Source organism: Podarcis erhardii, assembly GCF_964252035.2.
Source record: "Podarcis erhardii genome assembly, chromosome: 2".
Taxonomy (NCBI): domain Eukaryota; kingdom Metazoa; phylum Chordata; class Lepidosauria; order Squamata; family Lacertidae; genus Podarcis; species Podarcis erhardii.
The window spans coordinates 110,010,679-110,037,313 of record NC_138498.1 but is presented as its reverse complement, the minus strand read 5'-3'; the positions used below and the strand labels follow the sequence as shown (position 1 = coordinate 110,037,313).

Below are 26,635 nucleotides of genomic sequence, written 5' to 3'. Positions count from 1 at the left end.
GGCAGCCCTGTTTAGGGAAGCTTTTAATGTTTGATGCATTACTGTATTTTAATATTTTGTTGGAAACCGCCCAGAGTGGCTGGGGAAGCCCAGTCAGATGGTGAGGTATAAATAATAATAAATTATTATTATTATTATTATTATTATTATTATTATTATTATTAATCTGCAGGCTGGTTGAGAGTTGCCTGTTCGGCACATTGTACTATTACAATTGAAACCTGGAGCTGGACAGAAAACCCTCGTGAGATAGCATCAGGCATCCCCTGAGGTCCGGGACATTCTGTACACCATTCAGCTGATTCCTCAGTCCATTTGGATAAGTCCTAACAATCAGCACTTTATGCCTGAAAGGGCCCAAGACAACCGTCGCCTTCACTCTCCGCTGCCCATCCGAGTGACCCAAGGATGTTGCCAGAGGCTCCTTGGACCTTTCAAGGCCACCAGGATGAGGCGAGGAGCCAAGAGGGTTCCTCCCAGCCATATATAATGGATATCTTGAACCTGGCTCCTCAAACTGAGCAGCGTGTTCCTGACCAGAGCTTGAGCAACTAATACCGATCTGCCCTGAAAGCCTGCCGTCTCTCTGCTGTCAGCCTTCAAAAGCAAAAAGGTTTCATACAAGAAGGTTTTTCCGATGGGGCAGAGCTTGTTTCTTGAGAACCGCGGCCAACGTTTGGTTCAGGTCTGGCTACTTACGTTCTGTGTTCTGCTTTGCTTCAGGACTGGAGGTAAGTATGGTCCCCACCCACCAGTCCCTGAATAGGTACACTGAAACAGAAGTCACCCGACCCTTATATATAGTGGGAGGGTGGGGAGGGGTTTTTCTCAGGAGGGTAGTAGGAGGTGGGTGATTGACTCAATGGGTTTGGTAAACCTGCTGACGGCTGTTAACGACTGCAGTTAGTCCTGCAGGAAAAAGCAAGGGATAGTATGCAGATGATTAGCATATGTAATGAGACAGGAATCCAGTATCTCTATTAAGACAAGGTCTATACATAGTTTTCAGTTTAGTGATAAGTTGTAATTCAGCAACTTCTAGGTTAAAGCCAGTTCTCAAGGTGGAATTCTGTACCTTGGAGCCAATTTCAGGGTAGAGTTCAACCTCCCTTTTACCAGAGGGAGGAAGATGCTTTTCTCCTGGCTCCTGATCAAAGCATGAACTCATCAAGCTGCAGGACAGATCGTGTCATCTTTGGAAAAGCGGGTCTAGTTGTCTAGGTGGAAGGAGTTGCTAGTCTCAGGGTACAGGAGCTTGCCACAAATTTGCATACAATTTCCATCTCTTACTCTATACACAGAAATGCAAATTTTGTCTCACTTTCCAAGGGGGAAAGCATTCTTCTATTGTTGTTCTGGGATCGATTCTGACAGCTATGTGTGCCAGCAGGATTTTGGTGGTTTAGGACATTGAATATTGGTTGGTTCCTACCCAAATGAAATGCTGTCTCTTACAGCAGATGCTGTGAACTGCAGAAAATGCAGGTCACTTAGTCCTGGCAAGCCATGCGAACCGAAGGGGAAGACATGTGAGGGACCATTCTGTATTATGGTAGAGACTTATGGTAAGTATTTCTTGTGGACATCCTTCCTTTTTCTATGCTGGGACTAGGACGACCTGAGATTTAAGGGTTGGTTGTTGTTTTTTTAAAGGACATGTATCTTTCATAAGTTTTAACTTTATTTTATTTTAATGTTGACATTTAGCAGCATAAATTCAAAATTCTGTTTAAGTGCACATTTTAAAATGATGTCTAAAATGTAATTTACTTTGATGTGGAGTATCTCTTGATACAGACTATGGACTAATTCAGTAAAATTCTCTTCATTCACTAGTTAATATCAACATAAGTACTTCTCTTTCTCTCGCCAGGTCAAAGCGGTGAAGTGACTAATTATGTCAAAGAATGTGGTGCTGACAGTTGGAAAGAATTCTGTGGAAAAGTGATGCCAGGGAAAGTGAAAAAGACAGTAGCATGCTGCCATACTGACTTATGTTTTGACTGATCTTACTATTCTATTCTTAAGTTGTTTACCCCTATCCAGAAACCTCATGGTAAAAGGGTGGGTAACAAATCTTTCTCCTTCTCTTTCTCCTTTGAGAGATATAATATTAGAAGATTTCATATCCTTTCCTTTCGATGGATTCAAGTCAAATAACAGACAAAAGCCCCACACAAATATTCTGATGCCACGTCCAAAAATCACATTCAGGGGATGTTCCACACCCACCAGCCTCACCATCCTCCACAAAATGGTGGCTGACTGTGTGACCTGGGGAGTCTTCTGTATTTGCGGAGGGCTGCCATACATCTTAGACCAATGATTTACCAGCACCCTAAGTGCATTGGGAAGCCTCCATGAGCACAGGAAACCCCCAATTTGGCTATCCATACTTGTTAATCAAACACTCATCCAGTTCACAACTTCATTTCTCCTTCCTGCTCCCGAGAGGAGGACCACTCATTTGTGCTCACTCATTTATGCACTCCTTTATGCACTGTCTGATAGTTTGAAAAGTAACTTCCCCATGCAAAAGTGCATAATTGACTTGGGTATTGGGGTGGGGTGGGACGTTCCTTGGAGAGTTGATAGACATGTCTCTTTGTCACTCGCCAATCTCTGCTTGAACATGGCAAATCACAGAAGATGTTATCAAATATACTAACCTGTGCTAGGTATGGTGACAAGGTTCATTGAAAGCAAATACAAGTACAAACTTGGGTGGTGCTTCCATGCTCTGGAGCAGAAGCATCTACCCCAAACGGTTGCAATGTTTTGTTTCAGATTAGGGCACCAATTTTTGAAAAACCTCTTTTCACACCAATATCCTCCCTCACTGCTCTCAATCTTGCACTCAAAACTCTGTGATCTCTAAACATGCATAGGAAAGCAACAAATCCCATCTCTAGGCTGTGATTTTACATTTTGCAGAACAGCATGCAACCTAACTCTGGGAGCAGTCCTGACTGGCCAGCCCTTAGTTGCCTTGTTAAAGCATCCCATCCTATACTCACGGCCAGGATGGTCAGGTAAGGAGCTGGAGCTTCTCCTGGGCCCTGTCCACCAGATTCTAAATTCCTCTCTTCCTGGAGCTCATGGAACCCTGCTGCTCCAAGGCTTCTTGGGCAGAGAGAGTTTGTTCTCTGTTGTCCTTCTAGAACATTGCAAGGCAAGTGGAACGTAGCAAAGCTTTTAAATAGTTTGGACTGGTGGGAGTTCTAGGTGGCCAATCAACATAGAGTTCAATAATAATAGTTAAAATTACTGCTAGTTTTGCATGCAGAATAACGTAAGAATAATACCTTGTGATATTGTTTTATTGGATGCTTCAATACTTTCTTTCAATAAAGTTTGTAAATGAACTTGTGGTCTGTATTCTGTTTTGCTTCCGGTCTGTCATCTGGTTTCAAAATGGTGTCCAAATGTATGCAAACACAGGCAAAAACCTGCTTCTTGACAGCAGCAACCATCATGCAAACCATCATGCTTCCTTTCAATAAAGTTTAAAAATCAAGTTGCGGTCTGTATTCTACTTTGGTTCCTGTGTAATTATTGTAACTCGAACACAAAAGAAATCACTGTACCTTATCTTTTCCTTTCCTCAAGACTGAGGGAATTTTAATGAGAAAGTACAACTGGTGTTGGGTCTGGAAGCACAGGAAACTGAGAAACCTACTAAAGGGCAAGCAAGCAAAAGAAGGAAGCAGCTGGAGGGAATTACTAATGGTCTTAGTTGTCTATTCCAATGCACAGAGTATGGAAAACAAACAAAGTCCTCAGTGATAGTTTTGAGGAGAAGTGGGTAAGATGTGGACTAGGTGATACTACTGTTAGTCAATCAGCCCACTACAAATTCACTTAAGCCCAAAGAACACTTACCAATATTTGGATTTCCCTGGGCAAGATAAAGTGATTTAACAATATTAAGAAGCAAGTATTTTATTATTCTTTCTGGTTATGGGATCACTGGGAATAGCAAAAACTTACTATTGTAGCAGAAGGGGGATTCACATACACCCTTTAGTTCTGGGAAAATATGCCCCTAGGCCCTGATTGGCTATGGAAAAATCTACTCTGGCATCAGGAGCTCATAGAAGCCTGGGACATTCTGTATAGCCCATTTCGATTTGTCTGAAAAATCAGTACTTTATGCACCTAACATCTTAAGGAATTACTACCCGCATCCTTGTTCCTCCTCAGGGCCACCCAAGCATACTCACAGAGGCTTTATGCGGTGGTGATGTGGTCTAAACCATGGAGCCTCTTGGGTTTGCCAATGGGTGAGCTCCTGTTGCTCTGTCCCAGCTCCTACCAGCCTAGCAATTCGAAAGCACGCTAGTGCAAGTAGATAAATAGTTTCCGCTGTAGCGGGCAGGTAAACAGCGTTTCCATGCGCTCCACGGTGTCCTGTTGCACCAGAAGCAGTTTAGTCATGCAGGCAACATGACCCAGAAAGCTGTCTGGGGACAAACGCCGGCTCCCTCGACCAGAAAGCCGAGATGAGCGCTGCACCCCATAGCTGCCTTTGACTGCACTTAACCGTCCAGGGGTCCTTTACCTTTTACCTTTGCACCTTTCAAGCTTACCAGCATGAGAGAAGAAGCCAAGAAGGTTCCTCCTAGCCTTAAATAATAGTAAAGGTAAAGGTAAAGGATCCCTGACAGTTAGGTCCAGTCGCAGATGAATCTGGGGTTGCGGCGCACATCTTGCTTTACAGGCTGAGGGAGCCGGCGTTTGTCCATAGTTTTTCTGCGTCATGTGGCCAACACGACTAAGCTGCTTCTGGTGCAACAGAACACCAAAACCAGAGCAGCACATGGAAACGCCGTTTACCTTCCTGTCGGAGTGGTACCTACACTCCCCACATCATTGTTGTTCCTCATACACCCCAGCATGTTGCCAGAGGCTTCTGGTACCACCAACCCCATCAGGATCAGGTGTCCTGAGATGCTAATAAGGTTCCTATGGCTTTATATAATGGCTATGTTGAACCTGGTTCCTCAAGCCAAGCAACCGTTGTTTTTCAGAAGCTGACCAGTTGCTACTAGTTATTACCAGATTTTCCATCTATAGCAAGATTGGGTTTTCTAACTAGGGGCAAGTGGGTTGGGCATCCTGGGTATAGCGGTCAAAAGTCAGAGAACAGATTTCAGCTTCTGCCCATAGATCTCTCAACTGCAACACTTGACCTACTCCCCTGCAAGTGAAGAGTCGTCATTCATTCCAATCAGAGGAAAGGCAATCACTGCACTTGGGAACAGTGGTAGCAAAACTTGCCCTTCAGCTGATGGTGGTAAATTGATACTTTACCACACAAATCAACTGATAACTTGTTAAACTGGCATCTATAACCAATTCTGTGGAGCCACAAAAATCCATGAGGAGGCAAATGTATGACATGGGCTCACCTGCTTTCATTTCCGGGTCCTATGTCTTTGAACATGGTCTAAGATGGATGCAATATTAAAGGACCATGGGAAGTGTAGGACACAAGGCAGGAGTTGGTAATGCAGGTGAGCTGTGCATAAGCAAGCTGCCAGCTAGCTCTGCCGAAGCTCTTTTTATTAGCACAATATGCAAAACCAGTTAGATAGATTTTGGACTGTGACCTTTACACATCTTCCAATCCTGAGATTGAGGGATGGTGCCAAGTTATTTTGGCACCTGTTTCCACCGCGTCATTTTCCCCTTGAACCATGTATGACGAAGGAGACAAAGGGCACAGACAGGGCACAGCAGACCACTAAGAAAACAAAGGTTAGATAGAGGGCATGATGTTCAGACAGCTGTGGCTTTGTCTGTGGGTGGAAGTGTGCTCCACAGCCTAGGGTCACATGGTCAGACAGCTGAGTGTGGAAGTGTGCTCCACACCCGGCAGGTGGAAGTGTGCTTCTCACCCGGTGATCATTCCTTCACCATGTATTACTCATGGAAGGTGGACAGAGAAACATACTTGTGCACACCTTTCATACTGCTGTGAGCGGCAACAGAATAAAAAAGTGAGCTCCTTGTAACAGAACTTTTTAGCAATATGGATGATCAAGCCAGTATGCAGGCTATTTGAATATTAGTTCCTCAAAACATCTTCATGTCACAATTGAAACCCAGAGGTGAACAGGGAATCCAATGAAAGGAGCAAGCAATTCTTCCACAAAAGATGAGATCTGGGATGTTCTGGGCAGCATTCAGCTGATCCCTCAGCCCATTTGGATTTGTCCTAACAACCAGCACTTTGTGCCTGAAATGGCCCAAGGCAACCACTGCCTTCATCCTTGCTATTCTTCACTGTCAACCCAGGATATTGCCAGAGGCTCCTTGGACCTTTCAAGGCCACCAGGATGAGGCAAGAAGCCAAGAAGGTTCATTTTCACCTTATATAATGGATGTCTTGAACTCGGCTCCTCAAACTGCGCAGTGTGTTATTGTCTGCCCTGAAAGCCTGCGATTCCTCAGCTGCTAGCCTCCCAAAGCTCTCTCTCCATACAAAAGGCATTCCAATGGAGCAGAGCTTGTTTCTTGGTTATCGAAGGCCACGTCTGCTTCAGGTCTGGCTGCTTACATTTTGTGTTCTGCTTTTGCTCAGGACTGGTGGTAAGTATTGCCCCCATTCCCCATCCCAAAATAGGTAAAACAAGAATGAGACACTGCTTTACCTAGTTAAAAGTATAGGTAAAATCTAGGAGCAACTGGTGGGGATGTACTTTGGGGCAAGAGTGGAATACATGCCTCCTAAATTGGGGACGTGATAGTTCAGTGTTGGAGCACATGCCTTCCATTGAGAAAGCCCCTAGTTAATCCCCTACCTATCATCTCCAGGTGAACATTTCAGTGAGAAGAGAGTGGAGCATCCTGATAATGGGGCAAAATAGACAAGGCAGCTCCCTGTGTTTGTAGAAGTGAATCAAATTACCTATCTCTTGTATGTGTATCGATGGGTAGATTCAGGGCTCATGCACACTGCTGCTCATCCTGTGCTTTTGAGGAAAGAGCCAGGCGGTTTTCCATTTGCCTCACCACTTTCCTGAGGAAAGCCCACTGTTTGTGGCTGAATCCAAGCACATCTAACCGCAGAAAACCCTGCTGACGATTGTTTCGATTCAGCAGATCAAGTTCTTAAGGTGAAATCCTGTACCTTGGAGCCCATTTCAGGGGAGAGTTCAATTTCCCTTTTACCTGTGAAAGGAAGCTGCTTTTCTCCTGCCTCCTGATGAAAACATGAACACTGCAGGTTGCAGGACAGATCGTGCCATCTTTGGAAAAGCGGGTCTAGTTGTCTAGGTGGTAGGTGTTGCTAGTCTCAGGGCACAGGAGCTTGCCACAAACAATTTCCATCTCTTAATCTATACACAGAGATGCAAGTTTAGTTGGACATTGAATATTGATTGGTCCCTTCACAAACAAAATGCTGTCTGTTACAACAGACGCTGTGAAATGCAGACTGTGCTCTTCAAAGGGGCCTGGCAAGCCATGCGAACCGAAGGAGAAGACATGTATGGGACCATTCTGCCTGAAGATAGAAACATTTTCAGGTAAGTCTTTCCTGTCAACCATCTTCCTTTTTCTATGCTGGGGCTAGAATAACCTGAGATATAAGTTTAAAACTAAAAATAAAAAAATGGACATGTATCTTTCATAAATGTTCATTTTATTTTAATGTTGACATTTTAGTAGTTTTAGCAAAATAAATTAAAAATTCTATTTAAGTGCATATTTTTAAATGAAGTTTAAATTCAGTAAAATTCGCTTCATTCACTAGTTAGTATCAACCTAAGTACTTATCTATCTCTCTCCAGGACAAAATGGCAAATTGACTAATTACGTCAAAGAATGTGGTGAAGACAGTTCGAAAAAACTCTGTGGGACAGAGGTGACATCGGGAGATAAAAAGAAAGTATCATGCTGTAATAGCGACTTATGTTTTGACTGATCTTACCATTCTATTCTAAAGTTGTTTTCGCCTATCTATGTAAAAGGGTGGGTAACCAATCTTTCTCCTTTGATAGACATAATATTAGAACGTTTCATATCATTTCCTTTCGATGGAGGCCAGATCATCCTCCTGCCATTGCAATTCAAATGACAGACAAAAGCCCCATGCAGACATTCTGATGCCACGTCTAATAATCACATTAAGGGGATGTTCCACACCCACCAGCCTCACCATCCTCCACAAAATGGTGGCTGACTGTGTAACCTAGGGAGTCTTCTGTATTTGCGGAGGGCTGCCATATATCTTAGACCGATGATTTTCCAGCACCCTGAGTGCATTGGGAAGCCTCCATGAGCACGGGAACCCCCCCATCAAACACTCATCCAGTTCACAACTGTGTTTCTCCTTCCTGCTCCTGAGAGGAGGACCACTCATTTGTGCTCACTCATTTATGCACTCCTTCATTGTCTGATATTTTGAAAAGTAAGTTCCTCTTGCAAAAGTGCACAATTGACTTAGGTATTGGGGTGGAATGGGTCGTTTCTTGGAGAGTTGATGGACATGTGCCAAGCAATGATTTGCACTGTCTATAGGATTTGTGGATCTCTTTATCACTCCCCATCCCTGCTTGAACTTGGCAAATCACAGAAGATGTTATCAACTACAATACCCTGTGCTAGGGATGGTGACAATTCCTCTCTTCCTGGAGCTCATGGAACCCTGTTCTTCCCAACCGCTCCTTGGTTGGAGAACTCAAATGTTCTCTGTTCTCTTTCCTCAACATTGCCATGTGACTGGAACGTAGAAAGGTTTTAAGTAGTTTGGACTGGTGGGAGTTCTAGGTGGCCAATCAAGATAGAGTTCAATAATAACAGTTTAAATCACTGCTAGTTTTGCATGCAGTAATGAGGCGGAAATAATAGCTTGTATTATTTGTTGTACCTTATGCATCAATTATTTCTTTCAATAAAATTTAAAAATGAAGTTGCAGTCTGAATTCTATTTTGGCTCCTGTGTAATTACTGTATCTTGATCACAAAAGAAATCACTGTATCTCATATTTTCCTTTCCTCAAAATTGAGGAAATCTTAATTATATGGGTCATATCCCATGCTATGCAACAGACATCTGTGCTCAGCTGCATTTCCTTTCCCTCTCTGGGCCCCTCCAGCTTCCGGAAGACACAGACAAGAATACGACAGGGCAAAACAAACAATGCAGATCCTCCATTCTGCACAACACTCTTGCATCATATATGGCAGACTTCAAATAGAATCCCAAACACAAATCACATAAGCCCAGTCAGCATCTGGAAACATTAACATAACCATAGCATGTTAGTATGTTTCTCCAAGTCTTTGCACTCAGATTCCAAAATAAAAGGGCCTCAGTTAACTGACTAACCAGCCAACGTTCCACCTCTCCGCAGTTAAAAGTATCAGCTTCTATTGGATGCTATATGGCTCCAAGAAATATGGAGGTGGCCAGAAAACCTTTTCATGGGATTTCATGGGATGTCTTGCAAGTCTGCTATCTCTCAGCTGGCTCCCTTTAATACCATTTTCTCAGTACACAAAGGACTAAATATGACATAATAGGCATCACTGAAACCTGGTGGGATAAGTCCCACGACTGGAATGTAATAATGGAGGGATACAATCTATTTCAGAGAAACAGACCAGACAAGAAAGGAGGAGGAGTGGCATGTCAGGGATGTTTATACCTGTGAAGAGATCCAAGATTTAGAACTTCAAAGCCAAAATGAGAGCATTTGGGTCAAAATTAAGGGAGAGAAGAATAACAGGGACCTCATTGTGGGAGTTTACTATAGATCCCCAAGCCAAACGGAGGACATAGATGATGCCTTCCTGGAACAGATGGCCAAGCATGCAAAAGGAAAGGAGATAGTAGTAATGGGGGACTTCAATTACCCGGATATTTGCTGGATGTCAAACTCAGCCAAGAGCATAAGGTCAAACAGATTCCTCACTGGCCTTGCAGACAACTTCGTTGTCCAGAAAGTGGGAGAAGCAACAAGAGGAACAGCCATTTTAGATCTGGTCCTAACCAATGTTGATGACCTGGTTAGTGGGGTAGAAGTGGAAGGATCATTAGGCGCAAGTGATCATGCTCTTCTGAAGTTTACTATACAGCGGAAAGGAGCAGCCAAGCATACTAGGACTCAATTTCTTGACTTTAAGAATGACCGCTCCCCACTTAAAACGGGGGGCGCCTTTTGCGTGGACGCGTGCAGCCCTGGATCTGGAGTGGCCCCATCAGCATAGGCTTTGCCTTCCCTCAGGTGGGATACCTGGAGGTCCCCGCCTACCCCAGTGAGTTGTCCAATCCCACCTGGGGGAAGAGTTGCCAGGGAAAGCAGGCCAGGTAAGGGGAGGGATTACCTGCCCACACAATAGAGGGTGGATCTTAATTGGTAATCCTCACTTGGCTCCAGAGCTTCTCCCACCCTACCCACCCTCAGTTAATGTCTTCTTTTGCAGGTTAACTTTTCTTCATAGGTTTTGCAGGTTAACCTGTCTCCACAGGTATGCGGGCGCTGCTACGATAAGGTCGCTGTTAAAGGGCCGGAAAGGAATTTCCCTGCATTGGCAGGTTTCGCCTTTCCCGTAGCAAAACGTCACAACTTTGGCGGTATCAGGCCTTGGGCGGAATCCTTTAGTCCATCTTCCTCTTTGCGGCGGCGATACCAGGGTTCCCCGTTAAAGGGGTTTTTGAAGGGAGGCTTTGGCCGTACGCCGAAAGGTCGTCATTGCTCTCCCCTGCGGCGGCGTAACGGGGGCGGCTATCTCTGCTTGAACATATGTTCTCCAGAGCCGGCCCATCCCTCCCCCCACACTGGATAACCCTGATGCTCCCTAGGTCCCCGGCTGGGGACTAGGGAGGGAGAACGCCCAATGCCTGAGCCAAGGTCTACCCACATTTGAAATTTAATAAAGTTGTGGCCAATTTAATCCCATAGCACGTTGTCTAGAGTCGTTATTCCACATGACGGGGGGGACCACTCGGGATCTGGGGACTCCGCCTGTCCACGCAAAGCCGACTTCATAAAACTTAGGGAAGTGCTGGGTGAGATCCCATGGACAGTAATACTAAAAGGAAAGGGAGTTCATGATGGCTGGTTTGTTAAGAGGGAGATAGTAAAAGCACAACTTCAGGCAATACCAATGAGACGGAAACATGGAAGGTGCCTAAAGAAGCCAGGGTGGCTATCTAAAGAACTTTTAACTGAGTTAAGATTAAAAAAGGATGTGTACAAAAAATGGAAAAGGGGGGAAACCACCAAAGAGGAATTCAAACAAATAGCCAGCACGTGTAGACACAAAGTCAGAAAAGCTAAAGCACAGAATGAACTCAGGCTTGCTAGAGAGGTTAAAAGCAACAAAAAAGGCTTTTATGGGTATGTTCGTAGCAAAAGGAAGAACAAAGAAACAGTGGGGTCACTCAGAGGAGAAGATGGTGAAATGCAAACAGGGGACACAGAAAGGGCTGAACTCCTCAATGCCTTCTTTGCCTCAGTCTTCTCCGATAAAGAAAATGATGCTCGACCTGAAGAATTTGGAGCAAATGATTCAGCAGAGGAAACACAGCCCAGAATAACTAAGGAGATAGTACAAGAATACTTGGCTAGTTTAGATGTATTCAAGTCTCCAGGGCCAGATGAACTGCATCCAAGAGTATTAAAAGAACTGGCAGATGTGATCTCAGAACCATTGGCAGTCATCTTTGAGAATTCCTGGAGAACAGGCAAAGTCCCGGCAGACTGGAGGAGGGCAAATGTTGTCCCTATTTTCAAAAAGGGGAAAAGAGAGGACCCAAATAATTACCGCCCAGTCAGTCTGACATCAATACCAGGGAAGATTCTGGAGCAGATCATTAAGCAAACAGTCTGTGAGCACCTAGAAAGGAATGCTGTGATCACCAATAGTCAGCATGGATTTCTGAAAAATAAGTCATGTCAGACTAACCTGATCTTGTTTTTTGACAGAATTACAAGCCTGGTAGATGAAGGGAATGCAGTGGATGTAGCCTACCTTGATTTCAGCAAGGCATTTGACAAGGTGCCCCATGATATTCTTGTAAAGAAGCTGGTAAAATGCAGTCTTGACTATGCTACCACTCAGTGGATTTGTAACTGGCTGACTGACCGAACCCAAAGGGTGCTCATCAATGGTTCCTCTTCATCCTGGAGAAGAGTGACTAGTGGGGTGCCACAGGGTTCTGTCTTGGGCCAGGTCTTATTCAACATCTTTATCAACGACTTGGATGATGGACTCAGGGGCATCCTGATCAAATTTGCAGATGACACCAAACTTGGAGGGGTAGCTAACACCCCTGAGGACAGGATCACACTTCAAAACGACCTTGACAGATTAGAGAACTGGGCCAAAACAAACAAGATGAATTTTAACAGGGAGAAATGTAAAGTATTGCACTTGGGCAAAAAAAATGAGAGACACAAACACAAGATGGGTGACACCTGGCTTGAGAGCAGTACATGTGAAAAGGATCTAGGAGTCTTGGTTGACCACAAACTTGACATGAGCCAACAGTGTGACGCGGCAGCTAAAAAAGCCAATGCAATTCTGGGCTGCATCAATAGGAGTATAGCATCTAGATCAAGGGAAGTAATAGTGCCACTGTATTCTGCTCTGGTCAGACCTCACCTGGAGTACTGTGTCCAGTTCTGGGCACCACAGTTCAAGAAGGACACTGACAAACTGGAACGTGTCCAGAGGAGGGCAACCAAAATGGTCAAAGGCCTGGAAATGATGCCTTATGAGGAACGGCTAAGGGAGCTGGGCATGTTTAGCCCGGAGAAGAGGAGGTTAAGGGGTGATATGATAGCCATGTTCAAATATATAAAAGGATGTCACATAGAGGAGGGAGAAAGGTTGTTTTCTGCTGCTCCAGAGAAGCGGACACGGAGCAATGGTTCCAAACTACAAGAAAGAAGATTCCACCTAAACATTAGGAAGAACTTCCTGACAGTAAGAGCTGTTCGACAGTGGAATTTGCTGCCAAGGAGTGTGGTGGAGTCTCCTTCTTTGGAGGTCTTTAAGCAGAGGCTTGACAACCATATGTCAGGAGTGCTCTGATGGTGTTTCCTGCTTGGCAGGGGGTTGGACTCGATGGCCCTTGTGGTCTCTTTCAACTCTATGATTCTATGATTCTATGACTTTTGAATAGGGCAAGTCTTCTGTCTGAGTGATTGGGGGCCAGACTTGCTCTGACCTGCCAGTTTGCACTCTGTGTTTTGCTCTTCCTCATGTCTGGACTATCTCTGCTGCCATGTTGGAAAGAATCAGCGCATGCCTGGAAGAATACTTGGGCAAATGCCAGGGACCCATCGGGGCCAATATGCTCCGGCAGCACACTATTGCCTTGATGATGATGATGATGATGATAAATCCCTTCCACAAGCTCCTTAAGTGCCTGTCTGACTACATTCAGCATTCTCTCGGCTCTGTTGCATGAAACCCAGAAGCACATGATCATTTCCTCCCAAATTTCCCAGTATTTCCACTTCATCAATCAATTTCTCCCAGCTGGTGAGGACCAGGTCCAAGATAGGTGATTCTCTTGTTGCTTCTTCCACCTTCTGGGCAATGAAATTGTCAGGGAGGCAATGGAGGAATTTGTCAGACCTTACATTCTTGGCAGCATTTGAGGTCCAACAGATATCGGGGAAGATGAAGTCTCCCATAGCTACTACATCTCTTCTTTTTGAATGTTTGGTGATATGGTCTAGGAAAGCATCATCCAAGTCTTCAGTCTGGCTTGGCATTCTATAGCAAACACCCATGGTAAGGTCACTGTTGTTTCTCTCTCATGAATTTTTTACCCATATCCTCATAATCAGCTTTCCATGCTCCAGTGTGCACATTTTTTAACATATAACGCTGCTACTCCTCCCTTCCTGTTTGGTCTATTCCTTTTGTTTTGTTTTTTATAACAATTATATTGGTATTTACATTTTTTTCCAAACATAACATCATTATTAAATAACAAGAACAACAACATTTGGCTATATAAGCCTGAGACCTCCCTTCCCCTCGGCTAATTGTCTATTCCTTTTGAACAGGTTATATCTCTCAATTCCTATGTTCCACTCATGAGACTCATCCCAATAGGTTTCAGTAATGCCTACCAGGTAATATTTGCCATCCTGTATTAAAAGCTCCAATTTATCTTGCTTGTTTCCCATACTCTGTGCATTAGTATAGAGACAACTAAAACCATTAGTCATTCCCTCCAGCTGCTTCCTTCTTTTGCTTGCTTGCCCTTTAGTAGGTTTCTGTTTCCTGTGAATCCATGAAGCACCAGCACCCAGCACCAGTTGTTCTTTGTCATCTGTAAAGTTCTTTCCATCCTTCTTAGGATCAAGTTTAAAGCTCTCCTGATCAAGTTCGTGAGGCTCTTAGCAAACACATTCTTGTGAGGTGCAGCCTATCTCTTGTCATAAATCCTTCTTCAAGGAAGCAGAGATCACAGTCCAAGAAGCCACACCCTTCCTGATGACATCACCTCTGTAGTTTCATGGATCAGGGGAATGTTGTGGATGTAATGTACCTTGATTTCAGTAAGGCTTTTCACAAAGTCCCCAGTGATAGTTTTGTGGAGAAGTTGGTAAGATGTGGACTAGGTGATACTACTGTTAGTCAATCAGCCAGCTACAAATTCACCTAAGCCCAAAGAACACTTATTTCCCTGGGCAAGATAAAGTGATTTAACAATTTTAAGAAGCAATTTTATTATTCTTTCTGGTTATGGGATCACTGGGAACAGCAAAAACTTACTATTGTAGCAGAAGGGGGATTCACATATACCCTTTAGTTCTGGGAAAATATGTCCCTAGGCCCTGATTGGCTGTGGAGAAATCTACTCTGCCATCAGATGCTCATAGAAGCCTGGGACATTCTGTGTAGCCCATTTTGATTTGTCTGAAAAATCAGTACATTATGCACCTAACATCTTAAGGAACTACTACCCACATCTCTGTTGCTCTTCAGTGCTACCCCAGCATATTCACAGAGGCTTCACATGGGTGGTGCTGTGGTCTAAACCACGAAACCTCTTGGGCTTGCTGATCAGAAGGTTGGCGGTTCGAATCCACATGACAGATGAGCTCCCATTGCTCTGTGCCAGCTCCTGCCAACCTAGCAATTTGAAAGCATGGCAGCGTAATCTCATTGTATACAAGTTGTACAAGTGACAATAAAGTATTTCAATTCAGTGCAAGTAGATAGTTACTGCTGTAGCAGGCAGGTAAATGGGGTTTCCATGAGCTCTGGTTTCCGTCACAGTATCCTCTTGCTCCAGAACCTGTTTAGTCATACATACCACATGACCCAGAAAACTGTCTGTGTACAAATGTCAGTTCCCTCAGCCTGAAAGCAAGATGAGCGCCACAACCCCAGAGTCACCTTTGACTGCACTTAACGGTCCAGGGGTCCTTTACCTTTTACCTTTGCACCGTTCAAGCTCACCAGCATGAGAGAAGAAACCAAGAAGGTTTGTCTTAGCCTTATATAATAGAGGTGTTGTTAACTGAAACAGGTTTCCTTCCATGTTAGATACTATCAGTTGGCCACAGAGGTCTGGGACATTCTGTACAACATTTGGCTATTCCCTCAGCCCATCAGGATTTATCCTAACAATCAGCACATTATGTCCCTAATACTGAAAGGCAGTCACTCCCCACATTTTTGTTGTTCCTCAGAGACACCCCAGCATGTTGCCAGAGGCTTCTGGTACCCACCAACCCCATCAGGATCAGGTGCCCTGAGATGCTAATTATTAGGTTGTGGGTTGACATAGCAGACGACACAGCGATTTCTCCAAGTAGCTCTTTATTTCGTAAGCTGGAATAGAACTGACTGCAAACAGCTCAGCCGGCCTGCTTTTATAGGCAGCCGGCTGTCAACATTGTAGCAACAACAGCCCAGAGTTCCCGCCTAAAATAACGGACGTGGACCTGAGTGAAAACTATCGACAGACCTGAGTGAAAACTATATACAGTATCCCCCTGCTGGCCCAGGGTGAAACTTCACTACATAACACCCCTCCCCACCGAGATAAGGCGTTAGTTACAATCGTAATGGTTTCCTTATATACAGCACTACGCATAATGGTTCAATTAGGCACAAAAGCATATCGGTTACATTTCCCATACTTAGACCAACAGTGATACCTGTCCAACAACATAGTCCTTTAAATAAGTTGGGCGCTTGGGAACTCTGCCAGACCGCCGGGGACTGGTAGCCAAGTCTGGAGGGCCACACAGTTCTTGCTGAGGCTGTGGTGCGACCCTAGGTGGCGTTGGAACCAACTCCCCTGGATCCACTGCTGTGGGTGGAGCCTCCGCAAGTGGAGTGGTCTGAGTCTGTGGTAAGTCTGGCAGACCCTCTGAAGCGGCTCGGTTCGGCTCCACGCTGGCAGTTTGCGAGGGAGGTGTAGGTGGGGCCTCGCCATCTGTACATGTCTCTTCTGGAGCCGCAAGCGCAGTTGGGGGCACCTCGGTAGTGTCCAAGTCCCCAACCCTGCGCCTAAGCTGGTCTATGTGCCGTCGCCACAAGCGTCCGTCTTCGAGTGCCACCTGGTACGAGCGAGGTCCAGTGACTCCCACTACTGTGGCTGGCACCCAAGGAATGTCCCCCACATAGTTCCGGGCAAAGACCTGGTTTCCTGGGACAAATGACCGTGGCGCGTTGGCACAGCCTGGGGGTTCAGCCACGGCAAAGTCCGGGTGTAGCCGGTCGAGCGGTGACCTGAGGCGGCGGCCCATAAGCAGTTCAGCAGGACTCCGCCCTGTGGCCGCATGAGGGGTGATGTGTTGCACGAACAAGTATTCGGCGACCCGCTCATGCCAGTCTCCCCGGTCCAGGCGCGCCAGTGCCTCTTTTGCCGAGCGCACCATTCTTTCCGCTTGCCCGTTGCTGGATGGATGAAAGGGTGCCGTTAGGGCATGGTGGATGCCCAGTCCCAAAAGATACCGCTCAAACGTGCCTGACGTGAACTGCGGTCCGTTGTCAGAGACAAGGACATCAGGACACCCATGCGTTGCAAACAGGCCTCGCAGCACCCGGATGACAGCTTCGGTAGTGGTGGAGGGCATCAGGGCGACCTCCAGCCATTTGGAATAGGCGTCCACCACTACCATAAAGGTCCGGCCGTGAAAGGGGCCAGCCAGATCGATGTGCACCCTCGACCAGGGTGTCTTTGGCGTCTCCCAGGTGTGTCCCTTAGCTGCCGGTGGTGCAGGCCTCGACTCTTGGCACGCTTGACAGGCGGACACCCAGGCAGTGATGGCATCGTCCATATTAGGCCACCAGACGTAACACCGAGCCAATGCCTTCATTTTGACAATTCCTGGGTGGCCAACGTGCAGAGCCTTCAGGACGCGCTGACGGAGTCCCTGGGGAATCACGACGCGGTCTCCCCACAGCAGACAGCCGCGATGAGCTGAGAGTTCATGTTGTCTGGTTGCGAAGGGCTGGAACTCCGATGCAAAAGGCCCTTGTGGCCACCCCCTCCACACCCAGTTGAGCACCCGGCTGATGGTGCGATCCTGGGCAGACGCGGAGGCCACAGTGGCAGCCGATACAGGCGCTGCCGGAAGATCCTCAATCAGAAGGAGCGATGAAGCTGGAGCCGGGTCTTCCACAAATGCTGGAAGAGGGCAACGGCTGAGGGCGTCGGCATGGCCCATCGATTTCCCCGGGCGATGGATGAGCCGGTAGTGGTAGGCAGCCAGGAAAACAGTCCATCACAGCATGCGTGGCGAGAGGACCGGTGGAGTTGGACGATCACCGGCGAGGAGGCCCAGGAGTGGCTTGTGGTCAGTGATGAGGTCAAAAGTCCTGCCATAGAGGTATTCATGGAACCTCTTCACTCCAGCCACAAGTGCCAGTGCCTCCTTGTCGAGCTGGCTGTAATTCCGTTCCGTCGGAGATAGCGTCCTGGAAAAGTAGGCGAGTGGTGCTTCTCTTCCGTCTGGAAAACGGTGACTAAGGACAGCACCGATGCCAAAAGGTGAGGCGTCGCAGGCAAGGACCAGCGGCCTGGATTCACTGTACTGTACCAGCACACTGTCTGATGAAAGGAGAGCCTTGACCGCGTTGAAGGCCGCCATCTCCCGATGACCCCAGGCCCAAGGCGTCTTAGTGCTAAGGAGTCGGTGAAGAGGCTCAGCCACTGTGGCTCTGTGGGGCAGGAACATGTTATAAAAGTTCAGCAGCCCCAGGAACGCCTGGGGTTCTTTGGGGTGGGGGCCTGCTGGATAGCATGGATCTTGGATGTGGTCGGGTGAAGGCCGGAGGCATCGATAAGATAGCCCAGGAACTCTACCTGTGGAACGGCGATCTGGCACTTCTCCCTCTTTACCTTGAGCCCGGCCTCTTGGAACCTGGTCAGCACGGCACGGAGGCGCTCGAACAGCTGCTGGTGTGAGTCTGCAGACACCAAGACGTCATCAAAATATGGTACCACGCCCAGAAGCCCTTGCAGGAGACGCTCCATAAGGCTTTGGAAGATGCCAGGAGCCACACTCACCCCGAACTGCAACCGGCGGCAACGGAATGCCCCCCGGTGGGTGACGATCGTCTGGGCTTCAGCAGTGGCATCATCGACTGGCAGTTGTTGATAGGCTTGGGCAAGGTCCAGCTTAGCGAAGACCTTACCCTCACCCAGGGAATGCAGCAGGTGTTGGACAACAGGAACCGGATAAGCGTGCTGCTGAAGTGCCTTGTTGATCGTGCATTTGTAGTCAGCGCAGATTCTCACCGACCCATCTGGCTTGACAGGCGTGACGATGGGGGTTTCCCACTTGGCGTGGTCAACCGGCTCCAAAACTCCTTGGGCGATCAGTTTGTCCAGTTCTTCGTCCACCTTAGCCTTGAGAGCAAAGGGAACCCGGCGTGGCTTTAGCTTGATGGGGGCGACTTGTGGATCAAGGCTAAAGAAGATGGGTGTACCTGTATATTGCCCCAAGGTGCCGTCGAAAACCTCGGCAAAGTCTTTGACCAGACCCTCAGTCTCTGCGTTAGAGATGCAGTTGATGCCGGTGACTTCCAGGCCGAGGGCATCAAACCAGTCTAGCCCTAGGAGGCTTGGCCGCTGACCTTCGACCACCACCAACCGGAGCAGGCCCGAAAAATCCTTGAAGGCGATCCGGAACCGGCCAACGCCTACCACGGGAATGTCGTTTCCCTGGTAGTCTCTCAGGTGTACGCGGTGAGAGTCGAGTTGCCTTTTGGACACTCTGGGTACCAGTCTTTTGATGGTGCTCCATGACACGATGGACAGGGCAGACCCGGTGTCGATCTCCATGTCACATGGAGCTCCTTCAATGAGCACTGTGACGTTCAGCTTGCGTCGCGTAGGCGAGTCGGTTTGGCCAATCGTGGTTCCAGACGGGCAGCGGCAGTTGGTGAGAGCGAAACAACTTTCCTTGGCAGACTGGAGTGAAGACTTGGACTTGCGAGTCGATGAAGGGGGGGTGTCAGACGGAGCCGATCGGCAGACCTTAGCAATGTGGCCCCTTCTGGAACACTTCCTACAGATGGCGTCTCTGAATCGACACTTGGCACGGGAATGGTTGCCTCTGCAGCCGGCACATTCCGGTTGGCCCTTGGACTTCTGTTGGAACTTCCTGCGCTCCCGCTTTGTCTGGTGCACGTCATCGTCTTCACTGGAGGATGCCTCATCACTGCTGGCCTCTTCATGATGCACCGGAACTGGCTCCCTAGCAAGACGCGGGCTGCTGGACTTGCGGATCTCCTGGGCGAAGCGTTCAGCAGCTTCTGAGGCCACAGCCTCCTCAATGGCTTTCTGCAGCGTGAGGTCTGGCTTGGCAAGGAGACGCCGTTGCAGATGGATGTCCCGGACCCCGCAGACGATTCGATCCATCAGGGCATCGTCTAAGTCTCGGAACTCACAGTGCATTGCAGCCTGTCGCAGGGCGGTGGTGTATTTGTTGATTGACTCCCCCTCTGCCTGGTTCCGGTGGTAGAACGCATGGCGGGCAGCAATCTTGGACGGCTTTGGTGCGTAGTGGTTGCGGAGCTTCTCGTGGATCGTGTCCCATGGTGTTGCCTGGACTGCTTCAGGCGCAACCAATGCTCGGGCCGTCTCAAACACCTCAGGCCCACAGAGGCTGAGGAATAGGCCCCGCTTCCGATCCTTTGATACTGCTGTCAGCTCGTTGGCTTGGAGGTAGCAGTCGAACCGAGCGAGGTAGGAGTCCCATGATTCAGAGGCTGGCGCAAACGGCGGTAGAGGCACAAGTGAAGCCATGATTCCGATGCCGGCGTGAAGGGCGATGGATGGAACACAGTGCTCTTAGCCAGAACAGTCAGCTCTGAATTGGTTCTGTCCAGTGATTTCGCTCAGTGATTTCGCTCTGTGATTCAGCTCAATGATTCAGCTCAGTTCAGAGGCTGGCCGCATCTGGCTGTGCTCTGATGTCCATCGATCCCATCCTCGTCGCCAGTATCAGGTTGTGGGTTGACATAGCAGACGACACAGTGATTTCTCCAAGTAGCTCTTTATTTCGTAAGCTGGAATAGAACGGGTGAAACTTCACTACATAACACTAATAAGGTTCCTATTGGCTTTATAGAATGGCTATGCTGAACCTGGTTCCTCAAGCCAAGCAACTTGTTGTTTCTCAGAAGCTGACCTGTTGCTAAAAGTTATTACCAGGTGTTTCTATCCAGATCAAGATTGGGTTTTCTAATTAGGGGCAGGTGGGTGGGACATCCTGGCTATAGCAGTCAAAAGTCAGAGAACAGGTTTCAGCTTCTGCCCATAGATCTCTCAACTGCAACACTTGACCTACTCCCCTTCAAGTGAAGAGTGGCCATTCATTCCTTTCAGAGGAAAGGCAATTACTGCACTTGGGAACAGTGGTAGCAAAACTTGCCCTTCAGCTGATGATGGTAAATTGATACTTTACCACATGAATCAACTGATAACTTGATAAACTGGCATCTATAACCAATGCTGTGGAGCCACAAACATCCACCAGGAGGCAAACGAATGACATGGGCTCACCTGCATTGATTTCCGGGTCCTATGTCTTGAACATGGTCTAAGACGGATGTAATATTAAAGGACCATGTATCACTCATGGAAGGTGGACAGAGAAACAGACTTGTGCACACCTTTCATACTGCTGTGAGCAGTAACAGAATAAAAAAATGAGCTCCTTCTAACAGAACTTTTTAGCAATATGGATGATCAAGCCAGCATGCAGGCTATTTGAGAATTGGCAGCTCAGAACGTCTTCGTGTCACAATTGAAACCCAGAGCTGAACAGGAAACCCAATGAAAGGAGCAAGCAATTCTTCCACAAAAGATGAGATCTGGGACGTTCTGTGCAGCATTCAGCTGATCCCTCAGGCCATCTGGATTTGTCCTAACAACCAGCACTTTGTGCCTGAAATGGCCCAAGGCAACCACTGCCTTCACCCTTGCTATTCTTCACTGTCAACCCAGGATATTGCCAGAGGCTCCTTGGACCTTTCAAGGCCACCAGGATGAGGCAAGAAGCCAAGAGGGTTCCTCCCAGCCTTATATAATGGATATCTTGAACCCGGCTCCTCAAATTGAGCAGCGTGTTCCTGCCTGCCCTGAAAACCTGTGGTTTCTCAGCTGCTAGCCTTTGAAAGCTGTCTCTCCATATAAAAGGCATTCCAATGGAGCAGAGCTTGTTTCTTGGTAATCGAAGGCCACGTCTGCTTCAGGTCTGGCTACTTACATTCTGTGTTCTTCTTTGCTTCAGGACTGGAGGTAAGTATTGCCCCCATCCCAGAAGAGGTAAAAGAAGAAGCAGCTATTGTTTTGCATAGGTTGACTCTATTAGTAGCAGGAGAGATATACTTTGGGGTGGTAAGGGGGAAATGCCTTCTGCCATAGGTCTGCAATAATTCAGTGTTATTGTGCATGCTTTTTATGCAGAAAGCCCCAGGTTAATCCCTTAGCATCTCCAGTTGAAAAGTTTAAGGAGAAGAGAGTGGGTACAATAATGGGGCAAAATGGACAGGTAGCTTGAAATGCTGGAAGGCAGCTCTGTATGTATGTAGGAGTGAATCAGGCTGCCCAACGTCTGGTATATTTGTAGGATGCAGGTAGCACTGTGCTCTAAACCACTGAGCCTCTTGGGTTTGCCAATTGGAAGGTTGGCGGTTGAAATCCCCATGACAGGGTGCGCTCCCGTTGCTCGGTCGCAACTCCTGCCGACTTAGCAGTTCAAAAGCATGCCAGTGCAAGTAGATAAATAGATACCACTGTGATGGGAAGGAAAATGGCATTTCCATGCGCTCTGGCTTCTGTCACAGTGTTCCGTTGCCACTGAAGTGGTTTAGTCATGCTGGCCACATGACCCTGAAATCTGTCTTTGGACAGAAAAATCCTACTGCTCTAGGATCTATTCTGACAGCTATGGGTGCCTATAGGATTTTATGGGTTGGGAGACTGAAAATCAATTGGCCCTCCACAAATGAAAAAAAAAAATGGGGGGGGTCTCATTTGGTACTATGCTTTGCAGTACATCCAGGAAAGAAAATTGATATAAATGAGGAAAGTGGTAGGAGCTCCTGGGGCTTCAGACCCCTCGTCTACCTCCTAATGAAGCCCCGGATTTAGTGACCGATGGGTGAAGGTGATGCTTTCAGGGACAAACAATAAAACAAATTTTTTTTGCCTCGTACAGCAGATGCTGTGAAATGCAGAAAATGCCTGTCACCTGGTCCTGGCAAGCCGTGTAAACCAAATGATTTCACATGTAACGGGCCATACTGTGTAATGACACAAAGATTGGGAGGTAAGAAGGCTTTTCTGTGACTATGACTTGCCTATTCTATGCTCTGGTAACCTCTTCATTTCTCTGATGAAAATGGGAACATCCCATTCCACAATGGCAATTTTATTATTTATACCCCACACATCTTACTGGGTTGCCCCAGCCACTCTGGGAAGCTTCCAAAATATATAAAAACATAATAAAACATTAAACATTTTAAAAACTTCCCTATACAGCAGGCTCATCCAACTATGTAGAGACTGCGACTAAATTCACTTGGTAATGTAAGGAGTAACTGTTAGGCAAACATTCTTTAAGAAACAGACAAAAGTTCCTGGAAGCTTTAAAGAGGGTCCCAGAATTTTCTTTAGTGTATAGTAGTGGTACTCTAGGCTTCATTGGTGTCAGCTGGAGGTGCAAATAAAGGGAGGAAGCTGCAGTTGCAATTTCTGCACCAGGAAATCACACACCATCAGAACGCACGCCAACAACGAGGTGGGAAGGAAGACAATATGTGCTGCTGATACTGTGAGTTTTGCTGTGTCAAGATTGTTAATTACTGGACTGAAATTATACTGTGCTGGAGAGATAAAGAAGGAATGTAAATAGCTTGTACATAATAGTAACAGAAATGCTTGTGCAACCAGTCAAGCAATAGAGAAGCTCTTGACTGTGAATTTGAGTATGACTCCTGTTCTTGTCCTCTGCCTCTGGGGAAAACTCTGCTACAAACAGTAAGAAGTGGTTTTACCGAGGTGCCACTACACAAGCAGAAAAGCGCAGCAGAAGTGTGTGGGCGGTAATCTCTAATAGTAACACCTTTTTAACAGAGTGGTTAATGGGACAAATTGACAGAGCTGTTAAATATTGGGCATTGCTTGGCAAGTGCAAAGTTGCAGCAGCAATATGAAAAATACCAAGCATTTCCCATGAAAATAAGTATTAGAAAGCTTTTCCCCAGCTCCATTTTGAACACATGAATTCAATTTTGCAGCTGGGGAGATTCCTGGACAAATCACTGCAAGACAGACTGTGCAACAGTCTTCCAGCAGAACTGGAAGAGCTGCTTCATTAGAGTCTTGAATGCCAGCTATATTCTTACATTAAGCCACATTACATAGAGGGACCTTGCTTAAGAAGATGAAATGTTGGAGAGGGACAGGAAAAGTGAGGTTTCTGCTTGAAGGAACTAACTGGCATGTCACTTGGAAAGTAGCCTATTTTTCAGTCTGAAGGAAAGATATTTGGGATTTGTCCTTGAGAACAGTGTTGGAGATTCTGAGATTTAAGGGTTTGTTTTATGTGGACATGTATTTTGCAGATGTTTCAACTTTATTTTATTTTAATAATGACATTTTAGTAGTTTTAGCATGGGGAAAAAAATCAGTTTTAGGTATGCATTTGTCAATGGAGCTTAAAATGGAGTTTATTTCAATGTGCTGTGAGCTTTGTCTCTTTTTTGGTATGAACTATGGACTCCACTCAACATAAGCCCTTCTCTTTCTCTCGCCAGGTCCAAATAAGGAGTTGCAGACCCTCAAATTTTGTGGCGAAGCTCAGTATAAAAAATACTGCGGAACGAAAAAGAGAGATAATTTTAAAGTACAATGCTGTGAAACTGACATGTGTTTTGACTGATTTTACTGTTCTATTCTTATATTGTTTTAACCCATCCAGAAACCTCATGGTAAAGGGTGGGCAGCCAATCTTTCTCCTTCTCTTTCACTTTCTCCTTTGAAAAACATAATATTAGAACACTTCATACCCTTTGCTTTTGACGGATGTCTGGTCTTCCTCCTGCCATTGCAATTCAAATGACAGAGCAAACACAGAAAAGCAACAAACCCCACCCCGAGACTATGATTCTACCACTGCCTCCACTAGTACGCCACTGGTGATAATAGTAATAGTAGTAATAACAATAACCATAACCATAACACAATAATAAAAAAAATGTTCCCCACTCATCTTAAATGTGTAGCCCCAGATGTCTGTTTACCCCCTTTTAGGTACCCCCTTCGGCTCATACTCCTGGTTTGAAATCCTGCTCTTCATCAGCCTGCCAAATGGGCCAATTGCAGGCTGGTGTGGAGAGGGAACAATCAGGATTCCCTCAGGTCCACTCCTGGGGGATTTAAAACAGCCCACGCCAGCCCCCGATGTCCAGCATTTCTTCGTTGGATCAAGCCACCCATTTTGCATTTACAAATTGAATTGACTTTGCAATGGCTGCGGTGGTCGCTGTATTGTTGGTGCCGGGTAGGAATTTGCCTACCTGGGGAATTGGCTATGACCTGGAGGTTTTGCCTAACCCTGTAGCAATCGTCACAACTTTGGCGGTTTAGGCATTGGGTAGCCTTAGCCTTGGTTGGAGGGGGGGTTGTACCCTGGCCTTCCCCTCCAGAAATAGGGTATCATGTTAAAGGGGTCTGTGATGGAGTTGCTTCTGTCCATTTGCCCAGATGGGGGGAGGGGCTTGGGCCTCAGCGTTCCTAGGGGTAGGGATCCCTGTGGGGATCCCCCTATTTGATGTAAGTCATGGGAATCCCCACTGCCGGGTTGACCCTGATGTCATTTCGGGTAGGCAGACCGGAAATAAATGCTTACCCAATGCGTATAGGCAAACTACTTCATCTGTAGTCAATAAAGTTGTACCCTGATTTGATCTCATTCCACTGTGTGGCCTCCTTAATTGGTAGCTCACTTGAGCCGAGGAAAGGTGCACACCCTGGGCCTGTAGACTCTGGGAAGCTTCCTAGAGAATATAAAAATACATAAAACCATCCGGCATTGAAAACTTGCCTATACAAGACTGCCTTCAAATGTCTCAAGGTCAGTCCTTAATTGCCTTGTTAGAGCATCCCAACCGATACTCACAGTCAGGATGGTCAGGGGGGAGGCTGGAGCCACTTCCATCCAGACTCTCCTAGGTCACGCCCATCAGATTATTAATTCATCTCTTCCTGGAGCTCATGGGTCCCTGTTCTTCCCAACCCCTCCTTGGTTGGAGAGCTCAAGTGTTCTCTTTTCTCTTTCCTGACCATTGCCATGTAATTGGAACATAGCAAGGCTTGTAAGTAGTTTGGACTGGAGGAAGTTCTAGGTGGCCAATCAAGATAGAGATCAATAATAATAGTTAAAATTACTGCTAGTTTTGCATGCAGAACAAATGCGAGAATAATTGCTTGCAATATTTGTTGTAACTTACGCAACAATGCTTTCCTTCAATAAAGTTGAAAAATGAAGTTGTGGTCTGTGTTCTATTTTGGTTCCTGTGTAATTTTTGTATCTTGATCACACAAGAAATCACTTACCTTATATTTTCTGTTCCTCACGATTGATGTGTTTATTGTGAGGCCTTATTATTTTGTTCTCATTCCTTTCTTTGATCCAACAACAAATGCCTATTTTAAAAGGATGTGCCATATCCCATGCTTTGCAACAGATGTCTGGGCTCACCAGCACTTCCTCTCCCTCTCCTGCTTTCCCTCCAGCTTCCGGCAAGCACAGACAAAAATACAACAATGCAGATCCTCCATTCTGCATAACACTCTTCCATCATATATGGCAGTCTTCAAATAGAATCCCATACACAAATCACATGAGCCCAGTCAGCATCTGGAAGTATTAACGTAATCGTACCATATTAGTATGTTTCTCCAAGTCTTTGCACTCAGATTCCAAAATAAAAGGGCCTCAGACAATTGACTAACCAGCCAACCTTCCACCTCTCCCCAATCAAAAGCACCAGCTCCTATTGGATGGTATCTGGCTCCAAGAAATATGAATTCTGTTCATGGGATTGCCAGGAATGAGAGTCTGTCTTGCAAGCCTGCTGTCTCTCCATGTCCCACATCTTTGAATAAAGTTGAAGATAC

The 26,635-nt window shown here is 46.4% G+C and overlaps 4 long non-coding RNA genes across 4 annotated transcripts in view; 3 read left to right on the top strand and 1 right to left on the bottom strand.

Annotated features, from left to right (window-relative positions):
* The window catches only part of LOC309337460, a 180,823-nt gene that overhangs the window by 111,141 nt on the left and 43,047 nt on the right, over window positions 1-26,635 (bottom strand). The window lies entirely within an intron of this gene.
* LOC309337331 lies at window positions 499-3,365 on the top strand. Its single transcript, XR_014154163.1, has 3 exons — window positions 499-731; window positions 1,458-1,565; window positions 1,874-3,365. It is a non-coding gene; the product is annotated as an uncharacterized lncRNA (long non-coding RNA).
* Window positions 6,135-8,298, top strand: LOC309337394. The gene is made up of 3 exons (XR_014154250.1): window positions 6,135-6,594; window positions 7,425-7,532; window positions 7,797-8,298. It is a non-coding gene; the product is annotated as an uncharacterized lncRNA (long non-coding RNA).
* LOC309337344 lies at window positions 21,552-26,002 on the top strand. Its single transcript, XR_014154179.1, has 3 exons — window positions 21,552-21,745; window positions 22,668-22,778; window positions 24,271-26,002. It is a non-coding gene; the product is annotated as an uncharacterized lncRNA (long non-coding RNA).